At 37.2% G+C, this 12,226-nt stretch overlaps 1 protein-coding gene and 1 pseudogene across 2 annotated transcripts in view; one reads left to right on the forward strand and one right to left on the reverse strand.

Moving 5' to 3' along the window:
* The window catches only part of LRRTM4 (leucine rich repeat transmembrane neuronal 4), an 870,522-nt gene that overhangs the window by 757,373 nt on the left and 100,923 nt on the right, over positions 1 to 12,226 (reverse strand). The gene's annotated exons all lie outside the window — the stretch shown is intronic.
* Positions 7,442 to 8,189, forward strand: LOC136397853 (lysosomal-associated transmembrane protein 4A pseudogene; annotated as a pseudogene).

Consider the following 12,226-nt stretch of genomic DNA (forward strand, 5'->3'; position numbering starts at 1 on the left):
TGGTTTGAGAAAGGCTCACCAGCTTGAGCCCAAGGTCACTGGCTTGAACAAGGGGTTATTTGGTCTGCTGTAGCCCCCTAGTCAAGGCACATATGAGAAGGAAATCCATGAACAACTTATGTGCTGCATGAAAGAATTGATGCTTCCTATCTTTTTCCTTTCCTGTCTGTCTGTCCTTATCTGTCTGTCTCTCTCTCTGTGTCTCTCTCTGTCTCTGTCACAAAAAAACAGGCAAAGGGATTACAAAAAAAAAAAACCCCAAACACAAAAAAATTATAGACACAGGTAACAGTATGGTGATTACCAGAGGGAAAAGGTGTGTTGGGAGAAAAAAGGATAAATATGGGCTAAATTGTGATGTAATGAGATTTGACCTTGGTTGATGAATACACAAAACAATACACAGATAATATAATATATACTTGTATACCTGAAACCCATATAATTTTATTAACCCAATGTCACCCTGATAAATTCAGTAAAAAAATATCTCAATATACCTGTTAAATGTTATCAAGGCTTATTTACTTCAGAACATCTCTATTGTTAACACCATTGTCTTAGTCCAAGCTACAATAGAGACCTTAATATCTACAATAAACACCTAAATTATTTACCCATATGCATCCCTCTGGCTCCCCTCAAGTCAATTGTCTACATTCAATCAAAACAATATTTTCATCACATTAATCAAATAATTGTATTCAAGTAAAACACTTATGGGCTTCTTTTTCCTTCTAGAAACAATAAATTATTTTAATCTACATTTCATTGAGGCCACCACTAGCCTTTCACATTAATCTGTTTCTCTGAAATTTCAGTTTTCACCTCCTCTCTCTCCAGTTTGAATTCCCTCTTTATAAATTTTTACTTATCTCAGATCTGAAATATATATATATATTTATATATCCACATACATATATATGTAAATGTATATACACACACATATATAGTCTCTGTATTCAAATATATAAATATGTATTTTCTTGTAAGACCATTGATGAAGTCTTGCATCCTCCATTATTCCTTCACCTCCATAAGGGTGGGATTTTGGCTGATTTTATTAATTTCTAGCAAATAGAAAAGTGCTTGGGACTTTCTTTCTTTTTTTTTTTTTTGATAGAGACAGAGAGAGAGTCAGAGAGAGGGATAGATAGGGACAGACAGACAGGAATGGAGAGAGATGAGAAGAATCAATCATCAGTTTTTCGTTGCGACACCTTAGTTGTTCATTGATTGCTTTCTCATATGTGCTTTGACCATGGGGCTACAGCAGAATGAGTTAACCCTTGCTCGAGCCAGTGACCTTGGGTCCAAGCTGGTGAGCTTTGCTCAAACCAGATGAGCCCATGCTCAAGCTGGCAACCTCAGGATCTCCAACCTGGGTCCTCCACATCCCAGTCTGAAGCTCTGTCCACTGTGCCACCGCCTGGTCAGGTGGGACTTTCTTAGTATCTAACACTTATTTGTTTAAAAAGTAATAAGTAAAATGCCATCATATCATCTTTCCTTATTTATATGTTCATATATATATATATATATATATATATTTTAAACTAAGCAATTTAGCAATTTATAATTCTTTCTTGGAAACATTCTTGTTAAAATGAAAAAAATACACATTCTCATGCGCTCTATCAACATAGAATACAGTATAGAGAAAATCCTCCTTTGTGGTTTATTTGAAGTTATTCTTAGAGCATTATGAGATTACTAAACTGTGTTTTGGAGATGAATGGTCCATATGAATCAGTATGTAGCTGACCAGTAAATTTCACATATGTTTTGCCTTAGATTATGTGTGTGGCTGTCAGCTTGCCATGGGGAGAGAGCAGTGGGAAGAACAATCTGTATTTTTAGGATATGTCATTTTTACTCAGGTCATGAAAGTTCAGCTGAATAGATGAAATTCTTTATTACTGGCATACAAATCAACTTTACTAATATTTAGAATCTTACAAACCATATAATGTTTTAAAAAGTAAGGAAGACAAACATAATATTTTCCAACTTTTTTATTTTGACAACTCTGGATATTAAAAATGCCCACATTATTTATTTAATAAGCACATCTTCAGCAAAAAAAGGATATATATTAACATCAAAAGATATATATATATATTAAGGCCATAAGAATATATATATATATGTCATAAGGATAGGCCTTTCAATAAAATAAATGTAAGTTTTTTGTTAAACTGTGGTGTGTTCTTGTTTTTATCATTTCACCTTATTTTTATCATTTCATCTTAGCCTGCTAATATTGCCATAAGAAAGCTGGCTCCTGGCCTGACCTGTGGTGGCGCAGTGAATAAAGCATCGACCTGGAAATGCTGAGGTCGCCGGTTCGAAACCCTGGGCTTGCTTGGTCAAGGCACATATGGGAGTTGATGCTTCCAGCTCCTCCCCCCTTCTCTTTCTCTGTCTCTCTCTCCTCTGTCTCTCTCCTCTCTAAAAATGAATAAATAAAATTTAAAAAAAAAATTTTTTTTTTAAATTTAATTTAAAAAAAAAAAAAAAAAGAAAGCTGGCTCCTATTCATAAATTCAACATTTGGGAATCACTCATATAATGTGAAAAGGGCTCTTAACCCACAGAATGGGAATTTCTTTTCCCATTCTTAGTAACAATTCTAAAAAGTGTTTTAAATTCTTCAGGAATAAGTTCAAAATAATTTTATTATTGATTGGTTAGTGTTAAAACTGAGAAGAAAACTTGAAGTCGGTCTATGTATTGTCAATAGGAAACAAGGTAAAGCCTTTCATTAATGGAAGAATCAGAACAGTAAATGGTGAGCACAGCTAATGCATGCTCTTAAGCAAAGTTTCATCATTGACACTGTTAAAAAAGCAAATAAAATGTAATTGCCTTGTGATTAAGTAAGATCCCTTTAATGTCTTTGAACTCATCAGTATGCCCCAAGGTGATGATGCACTTTTAACCACCTAGTGTGCTGCTTAACAAATACGTATGAATTACCATGGATAAGGAATACATGCAATTAGGAGAAAAAGAACAGAGCTAAAATAATTCTGTATTGGGTGGGAAAGTTTAACAATGTCATTCCCCAGTTTTGACAGTAATTTTAAAGATTTTTATAAATAACCTCTAAGTGGGAGTACACAGTAAATTATCCAAGCTCTTCTAAACAAAGGAATGCTGAGTCAGTGGGAGTAAAATGCAGAGAACTCCTGAAGGCAGGTGGGGTTAGACAAATGGCAGCTGAGCTCCAATGTGGGCAAATGTGAAGTATATAGCATTAAAGAATAATTCTAGATAGGGAATAAGAGATTATGAGAAATCACTAATGATCCAGGAAATTGATCTAAGAATTACAATATGCTTTTCTATTCAAAAAGTCTTTACCAAACCTTCACTCACTGTGGATTCCTTAAACACTAGAATTTCCTTAGAAGATTTCAAGATAATGCCTTTTACCTCCTATACACTATCCAAGGTACTCTGGTTCTAAACCTATTGTTTTAATTGCCATACCTAAGGGATATTTCTCAATACTTATTTCCCTTCTTTGGTAACATGTTCCGCTTTTTTTGTGGTAGAATTATCATCTTCTCTGCTCTTGGTCCAAGTGTTTCCAGATGACTTTTATACTTCATACAATTCCAAAGAGGCAAGACTAACCGGTGATAATTATCAAATCCTGTACCCTGCCCATGATTATCAGTGTAGAAAAAAGCAAGCAACCCACTCTAAAAGATTATAAGATGTTTGGTGGAGGTTTTTGGAGAAGAAAATCATTCTATTTTTCCTAGGTTTAAGTGATATGAAGATATGAGTTCTAAAAAAATAGTCATTGTTGAGAGAATCTCGAAGCTGATGACAATGTTCAAATGTACTCTGAAACTGTAGCCAACCCATAGGAAATAGCAGAGACATGACGTTTTGGGATTCTAAGTAAATTTGTACATGAAAGTAGCCCTATATTCTATATGAGATTAAAAATCTTCCTTTCTACATTAGTTTGACTTGGGTTTCTATCACTTACAGTGGAATAAATGCTTACCATAACTGGTATACACACATGAGTTTTTTGAAATACAAAGCTGTCTTCTGATATCCAGCAATACTTCAATTAAATGGTTACTTCCATCTGTGTATTCCTTGTAATGTCATAAATTATGCATTTAAAGGTTGGCTCACTGCTTTTCCCCCCAAAATGTATAATTTTTATTATATTCTGTATTTTAGTGAGTAACATTGACATAATCTTATACCTAATCACCAAAGCCATAGGAGTTATTTTGACTTCTTTCTCATTTAACCTAACATTTACTGAATTATTAAATTGGAAGACTATTTTCATAATTTTAATTTATACACATTTTATCTTTCCCATGGTCATTTTAGTTCAGCTATTATTGTTCCTTACCTTTCTCAACTGACTTTCCTTTCCATAATGCAGACTTATACCACTTCATACTAATTATTATAATTTTGAAACAATAAAATACTATATTATCATGTCCTACCTGAAATATATCAATGACTTTCCAGGATTTTTAAAATGAATTTTAATTGCTTTGCCTAATACCTCAAGAACTTTATTCTCTATTCCTCCCTAATTATGGCCAAGTCTTGTACCGCCTAACCATACACCCTACTCTTTGGTCACACTAAACTACTTGGAGTTTCTCAAACAAATCAACTGTTCTTGTACAAAGTACCTTTCCACTCAGAAATTTTGTTTTGAATGCCTTTTGACATTTCCCCTTAATGACAAATAACTCTTCATCAAGCAGAATGCAATTTTACTGAATACTTTACATAGGTTTCTTCTCTGACTCTCTAATGTTGGTAGATGCTCCTCTTTAGAAGCTATATAACATCCTTTAAAATCACCCTCTGCTTTTAGGACACTGGTGGGTAATGTTTCAGTTTTTTGTATAATTTCTGTTCTATATGGAATGTATTTTATGTGTTTCTACTCTATACTACCGTAGACTGGGTGCTCACTGACATTAGATAATTCCATTGTACTTGGATGAATAAATGAATAGGCCTTGCCTTTTTCCCTAGCTACCTCTCACTATTATAATAGACATTTCAACTAAATATATTAATTTAAAATATAGGATATAATATGAAAAAAGAAGCTCAAATTTTGGGTCCAGAATTCTTGCTTTTTTCTGGTATATCTGAATTCTTCAGAAAATCGGGGCCATGACAACGAATGAAGCCATGTTGAAAATGCTAAGTATCTTAGAGTCAGGAATCAAATAATAATGTTAGTTAACTTTGAATTTGGCACAGAGAAGGAAACATTTATTTTTTTAGGAAACAAATGTACTTACTAATTAATATGTAATATCAAAGCAGTTTCAATGTTTTGAAATATTTGATTAATGTTCTGCTTTCTCCTAGTTCATATTTTATCAATTATCTATCTCTCTATCTTTGAAATTTCAAGCTAAACATCAGATTGTGCATTATATTAAAGTCTGATTGTATTATTAATATAAAATACCCATTTCTATTAAAAACATTCTGCCCCACATTATCCTTTGCACACATTCCTCTAAATTATCACTGCAAGATTTCAGATTCACATAAACCTTCCAATTTACATGCAAAAATTCCAAAAATATTTAATAAAAATAAATAATTCATGTGAAGACTTTTTTGTTTAATTGTTGTTATGAGGTAGAATCATTACAGTTTGTCACTTATATTACAAATGGCTTATAGAAAGCTATTGTAACTATTTAATATTTCCAGTTTATTTCAGTGATATTTTAGAATTCTCTAAAGCATTGGCCTTCAAAAATTTTAGCCACATGGCCCACAAAAGATTTTAAAATCTTAGTAATCTCCTATACTTTGTAAATTGACATCTATGATTATTTCATATTAAAATCATTGTAAAAGTTTTTTTTAATGTAAATAGTATATGGTATGTACTTTAAAATTTATATATTCTACTAAATTTTCAAGGGACATGTTTTATTAAATTTAAGGAAACTGTCCACATTGGTAAAAGCCAGTCTTCATTGTCAAATCATTCATTCAAATTAGACAAGTTCTGCCTGACCAGGTGTTGGCACAGTGGATAGAGTGTCAGACTGGGATGCAGAGGACCCAGGTTCAAAACCCCAAGGTAGTCAACTTGAGCGCAGGCTCATGTGGTTTGAGCAAGCCTCAACCAGCTTGAGCCCAAGGTCACTGGCCTGAGCAAGGGGTCATTGGCTCACCTGTAGCCCCCCCAGTCAAGGCACATATGAGAAAGCAATCACTGAACAACTATGGTGCCACAAAGAAGAATTGATGTTTCTCATCTCTCCTTTCCTATCTGTTTGTCCCTCTTTCAAATTCTCTTTGTCTCTGACACTCACACACACACACACACAAATTAGACAAGTTCTCTTAGCAAAAGTAAATGTATTAGCCCTGGCTGGTTGGCTCAGTGGTAGAGTGTCGGCCTGGCATGCAGGAGTCCCGGGTTCGATTCCCGGCCAGGGCACGTGGGAGAAGTGCCCATCTGCTTCTCCACCCCTCCCCCTCTCCTTCCTCTCTGTCTCTCTCTTCCCCTCCTGCAGCCAAGGCTCCATTGGAGCAAAGTTGGCCCGGGCACTGAGGATGGCTCCATGGCCTCTGCCTCAGGCGCTGGAGTGGCTCTGGTTGCAGCAGAGCGACACCCCAGATGGGCAGAGCATCGACCCCTGGTGTGGGCGTGCCGGGTGGATCCCAGTCGGGTGCATGCGGGAGTCTGTCTGACTGCCTCCCCGTTTCCAACTTCAGAAAAATACACACATACAAAAAAAAGTAAATGTATTTTTAAGTGAAAATCAACATATGGCTTATATCATTGTCATTACCTTCTCTCTGCAAATTCTATTTCTTTCATAGGTAGACAGAGACCTTAAGAGATAAATGCACATTTGGCTTATATCTGTGCATTTGAATACAAACATATATACACATACATACACCAAGAAAGTGTTAACCGCTGCACCCCCAGACCCCACCAAAGCAGTACGTGACAAAGATGTCACTTAGAAAAGTCCTTTAGCTCTTTCTGCCAGCTATCCATCCCACATCTCCCTTTTCCTATTAAATGCCTTTTTACTTGTCACTCTTATCTCTGAGATGGTGACCTATCAGGTTCCACCCAACCCCAACGATCCTAGGCCCCAGAACCAGCCCTTGCCATCACTCAAGAGCTGAAGCAAGTTGCACTGCTGATTGGGAGTGACTTCCTGTCATTCTCCAAAATTTTCCAATCAAGGGTCAAAGTCCACCCAGCTGTCTGCTCTTCCATTGGCTGGTATGCAGGGAAAGTGGAGCAAGATGTAAACTCACATGTCTGGAGAACAGCGTTCATCCCCCAGGACACAGGTGCTAAGTAGCCAGCTGGGCCCCGGGCTAGGGCAGCCTTGAAGACGAGGTGTTTGATTTTGGACCCAGTTAGTGAGCTGGCTGGGTTCAACCTTTTGGCAGAAAACCTATGTCAGTGTTCCGAACAAGACCCACAAAATTTTTGATGGTGTTCCTGACTTTCAAACAGAACCTTGATGACCAGTTTTATAGCCCCTGGTGCTGCTGCTATTGCCATGTCAGCACCAGGACGATTGTACTGGGGACCTGGCATATTGTGTTAAACCAATTCATGGCAATTTTGCTGCCTGTGGTGGTAACTCGTCCAAATCCAATGCTGTCTGTCAACATTCAGAATGAAGTAATTGGTGATTACTATTCATCGCAGAGAATGGCAAATAATACCTTTGTACTTTTTGCTGTCTCTGTTCGTATATGTTCACAATCAATTCAATGCTGGTTTATAGAGCGATTTCTTATCAAATAGTTTGGTTTATTTCATTTTTCTGTTACTGATTTTTTATTTCGTCTTCAGTTGCCTGGTTGCTCTCTGTTCTCTGATTTATTTGTCAAGAATCAAATATATGGGGAACAATTATTAGGTTTTCCCTATAAAGATGACCTTCTGGCTTTGAATTCCAGTTTCCTCCTGTTCATTGTTCTTGTATTCTTTGCCTTATTTATCATTTTAAGGTTTATCTAATCAAGTGTGTTCGGAACTGCTATAGGTATATCAACAACAAAAGCACAGCAGAGATTGTTGCCTTTGAAGCATCTCCACAGTATGTTTTGCTAACCTATGCAATGGCACTGAGGATGCTTGAAAAGGCACCCCACCTCCTCACACACCTGCCTGAAGACATTCTTTCTGCCTTTGTCAGAAAACCCTATACCAGCATTTTCTCTTGTTTATTTTACAGAATGCTGTAATACAGGGCTCTTCAAATTTATTTGCTATAAAATACATTTTTATTTGTTTAAGCATCCATTTTCAAACACTAAAAAACTTTTTGAACACCTATAAAATTCAGGTTTTATTGTTGTTTTGTTGTTAAGTGCATTAAACTTTAGTAGTTTTTGAAGACAGTCTGGATTAAGCAAAAGCAAAGTGCCATTGTTTGCCTTTAATTGGGAGGAGGGGCATTCTCTACAATTTTCTTTTTTAACTTTGCAGTTTTTTTATATAATAGTTTGAACTTTGGTTATTTGCTCCCCTGTATACTTTTAGAAGGAATAAATAAAATATTCAGGGTGAGTTAGGTATAAGATTTGTAGTTTTCAGTTGTGAAAACAGAATAATTATTTTAATTTAACCATGGAAGATGACAGTTGCATGTTTCTAATTTGTATGTCTTTTCATCTTTGTGATAAGATGCTTTAATAAATATCTTAAAATGAAAAAAAAAGTGTTGGTAAGCAGTATTGAAAGGGGCAGTCTTCTTTTAAATATAAGCAGGAAGCATGTAACTAGGATGATATAGGACACTGCCCCTTTCAATACCATTAACACTTTCTTTGCTTTGTTCCCACAGCCATCCTTTGGAAAGAAAGCATTCTTTATTTGATGCCAAATTTCTATACCTCTCATCAGAGGAAAGATGGTAGCTGAGTAAAACAGGGGAGGGGTAATTGTGATAGAGGAGATGGGAGAAAAAAAAATTTATTCTGCTGAATAGTTCTCAGGCAGGTTAAATTTAAGAAATACTACATGTGTGTCTAAAAATTAAATTTCTTCACTCTATATATGCCTTTGAATGCCAGAGCCTTCTTCTTGCATGGCAAGGAAAGGCATTCAATCATTTGAAGACTGCCACCTTATAGAAGGATTCACAAGACTCCCCATTTACTTCCCTAATAATGAGCATAAGAAAAAATAGATGAGGAAAAAGTTATGAATGAAGTATGAGAAAAACAGAATGTATTGAAAGCTGTAATATTTTATTTGAGAAAATAAGAACTGAGAAAGATCAAAGAGATTCAGCAATGTATCATGAAATCAAAACAAGTTTCTACGTCAACAGAAAAATTACCTTCCATCTCAACCTTACACTAATGTTAATAAATATACAACTGCCTAAGTTTCTGAAAGCTAAACACTACCTATAAAGTAATCTCATTATGAAGTGAAGTATATGTGAAATAAAGAGAAATTAATTACTGATAAAATAATACTTTGGTAAGCTTACTTATCCATTTTTAATTCTTCATTGATCACCTTCAACCATTTTATTATCTAATAAGAGAAACCATAGCAGAGATTAAACACAAACAACTTCCATGGCAGTTGGATTTTCAAAAGCTAGTCCTACTACAAACGGGAGTATTAAAAAAACATCCAAACCATTGTGATGCTACAGAAAGAGTAGATAAACCTCTCCACCCAACTTTGAGCTGAGACATGAAAAGCATCATAAGAACAAAACAATCAAGTAGAATTTGGAAATGCTCCTTTCTACTTGCAATGACATCCTTGTCTGAGCTTCATGAAAGGAGAACAATAAATTTCTAGGTAAGTTTTCAGATTCTAGAGCAGAGAATTCATTTAGCTTCTTTTCATGGGCTTGCGTAAACATCACATCTACAGTTCCCTGTACATGTATTGTCACACAATAAAGTTACACAAAATTGGCTACAATATTTAGATGTGAGATTATCCTACTGAGTTTACCACATAGGGAAAATGGTAGGATAACTTCCAATAGAGCATTCTGAGTGTGGTATAAGGTCAACATGTCAAACAGGTAGAATGAGGTGTTTGGGGTGTGTGGTCACTATCTGGGCCCAGATCAGTAAAACTGTCTTCCAAATGTCAGAGGGGTATAGCTGTTGCTGAAAGGGAAAGAAGGAAATGAAAAAAATTCACAAGATACCAATTTGGGCCAATAGTGGCTAAGAATTCAATCACTTTATAAAGGCTTTGATGAGCATCAGAAACATACATGCAACTTCGGCAATAACACAGTAACCTTTAATGTGTTCAGAAACTAATGAATATATTGGATTTACCAACAACTGACCAAGCTAAAAAGAACCAATGACAGAAAATAATTAGAGCTATGAAAAAAAGTTAAATATTTTCACACCACAATTGATGTATCTTCATAACCACTGGTGCACAAAATTGACCTAGTAGCTGCCATTGATTGAGTACTTACTCTACAGTCTGGGTGTTCAGTGTTTTGATTCTATTATTTACCTTAAAAACAACTCTATACTGACTGAGCGGTGGTGCAGTGGATAGAGCGTTGGACTGGGATGCGGAAGACCCAGATTCGAGACCCTGAGGTTGCCAGTTTGAGTGAGGGCTCATCTGGTTTGAGCAGAAGCTCACCAGCGTGAGCCCAGGGTCGCTGGCTCGAGCAAGGGGTTACTCGGTCTGCTGTAGCCCTGTGGTCAAGGCATGTATGAGAAAGCAATCAATGAACAATTAAGGTGTTGCAATGCACAATGAAAAACTGATGATTGATGCTTCTCATCTCTCCGTTCCTGTCTGTCTGTCCCTGTCTATCCCTCTCTCTGACTCTCTCTCTGTCTCTGTAAAAAATAAATAAATAAATAAATAAAAAGATATAAAAAAAACCCACAACTCTACAACTTAGAAATTGCTACTATAACATTCCCATAAAGTTTAGCCTGGCTAGGTAACTCTGTTGGTTGGAGAGTGGACCCATCAAGGTTATGGGATCGGTTCTTGCTCAGAGCACATACAAGAATAAACCAAATATATGTATAAATAAGTTGGGGTGGAGCACAGAGCACCTTTCTAACAGCTGTGGCTGATGCAATGCTGTGAGAATACTCCAGCTCCAAGAAGCCTCCTGGGCACACCCAGGAAGGAAGCTCACTGTAAAGCCAGAAGCCAGGGCTATCAGGGCTGCCATCATAGCCGCCCAGCCCATGCAGGTTCGCATTGGATTCGGACAGTCGGTAAAGAAACAGCGGAGCCAAAAACTGATGGGCCATAGTCTTTAATTCTAGTTTGCACCCGGCGGGCAAGTAAAAATACACACTGGGCTCCAAAACCCACTCACATTCAGTGCTCACAAAGCCACTGACTTATCCGAGTTTCCTAGAATCAAAGGTTTCTAGCTCACCAGACTTATTCACCTCTGTTCCCCATCTCCTTCCTTATCCCAAATACAAACTCTACACAAACTGGCATCTCACTCAGCACTCCACCATCTTGGCTGCTTCTCCTGGCCTCCTCCACGTGACCTTTCTCTGCTCTCCTCTGCTCTCTCTTCTAATGATAATCTCAGGAACCAAGAGCACAAGCTCCCGCTCCATCCCATTTTATAGTGTAGATTCAAACCCTTAATCCAATATACAAAACAGGGAAGTCTCTAATACAAAGTCACTTCTCTGAGGCATGATTGGATTGTACCACCCCACATCAAACAGGGTGGGAAAGGCTTAATCCCAAAACCAAGCCCCAGGTTACAACGATCCCCAACACACATTAATATCACCTGGACGACGGCCTCACGTGGGCAGCACCATCTTTAACAAAGTGAGCATAATACATTTTATCTGCCCAACACTCACCCTCTATAAGGAAGTGACTTAGCACCAACCATGCAGCTCCCTGATCTTTCAGCCATTGGCTATGAAGGACATACTCTAACACCCTATAGGCTGAACCTGTGTATATAAGCTAGCTTACTTCCTGAATAAAGTGGATCTGCATCACTGAACCTGGTCCCCGGAGTTGGGTCTTTGTGTCTCCATCGTCCTCACCCCCAGCAGGACTTGTCTACAATTGGTGCCCGAACGTGGGGCAGGGACCTAACCGGCATCCAAGGGACAGGTGAGTGACCTCTGCAATGGGAAACCTTCTCCCACACTCTCTATCCCCGCAGGCTCGAGCCCTGCATGCCCTATTGCAGAGTAGGCG

This window comes from Saccopteryx leptura, chromosome 3, assembly GCF_036850995.1.
Source record: "Saccopteryx leptura isolate mSacLep1 chromosome 3, mSacLep1_pri_phased_curated, whole genome shotgun sequence".
NCBI lineage: Eukaryota > Metazoa > Chordata > Mammalia > Chiroptera > Emballonuridae > Saccopteryx > Saccopteryx leptura.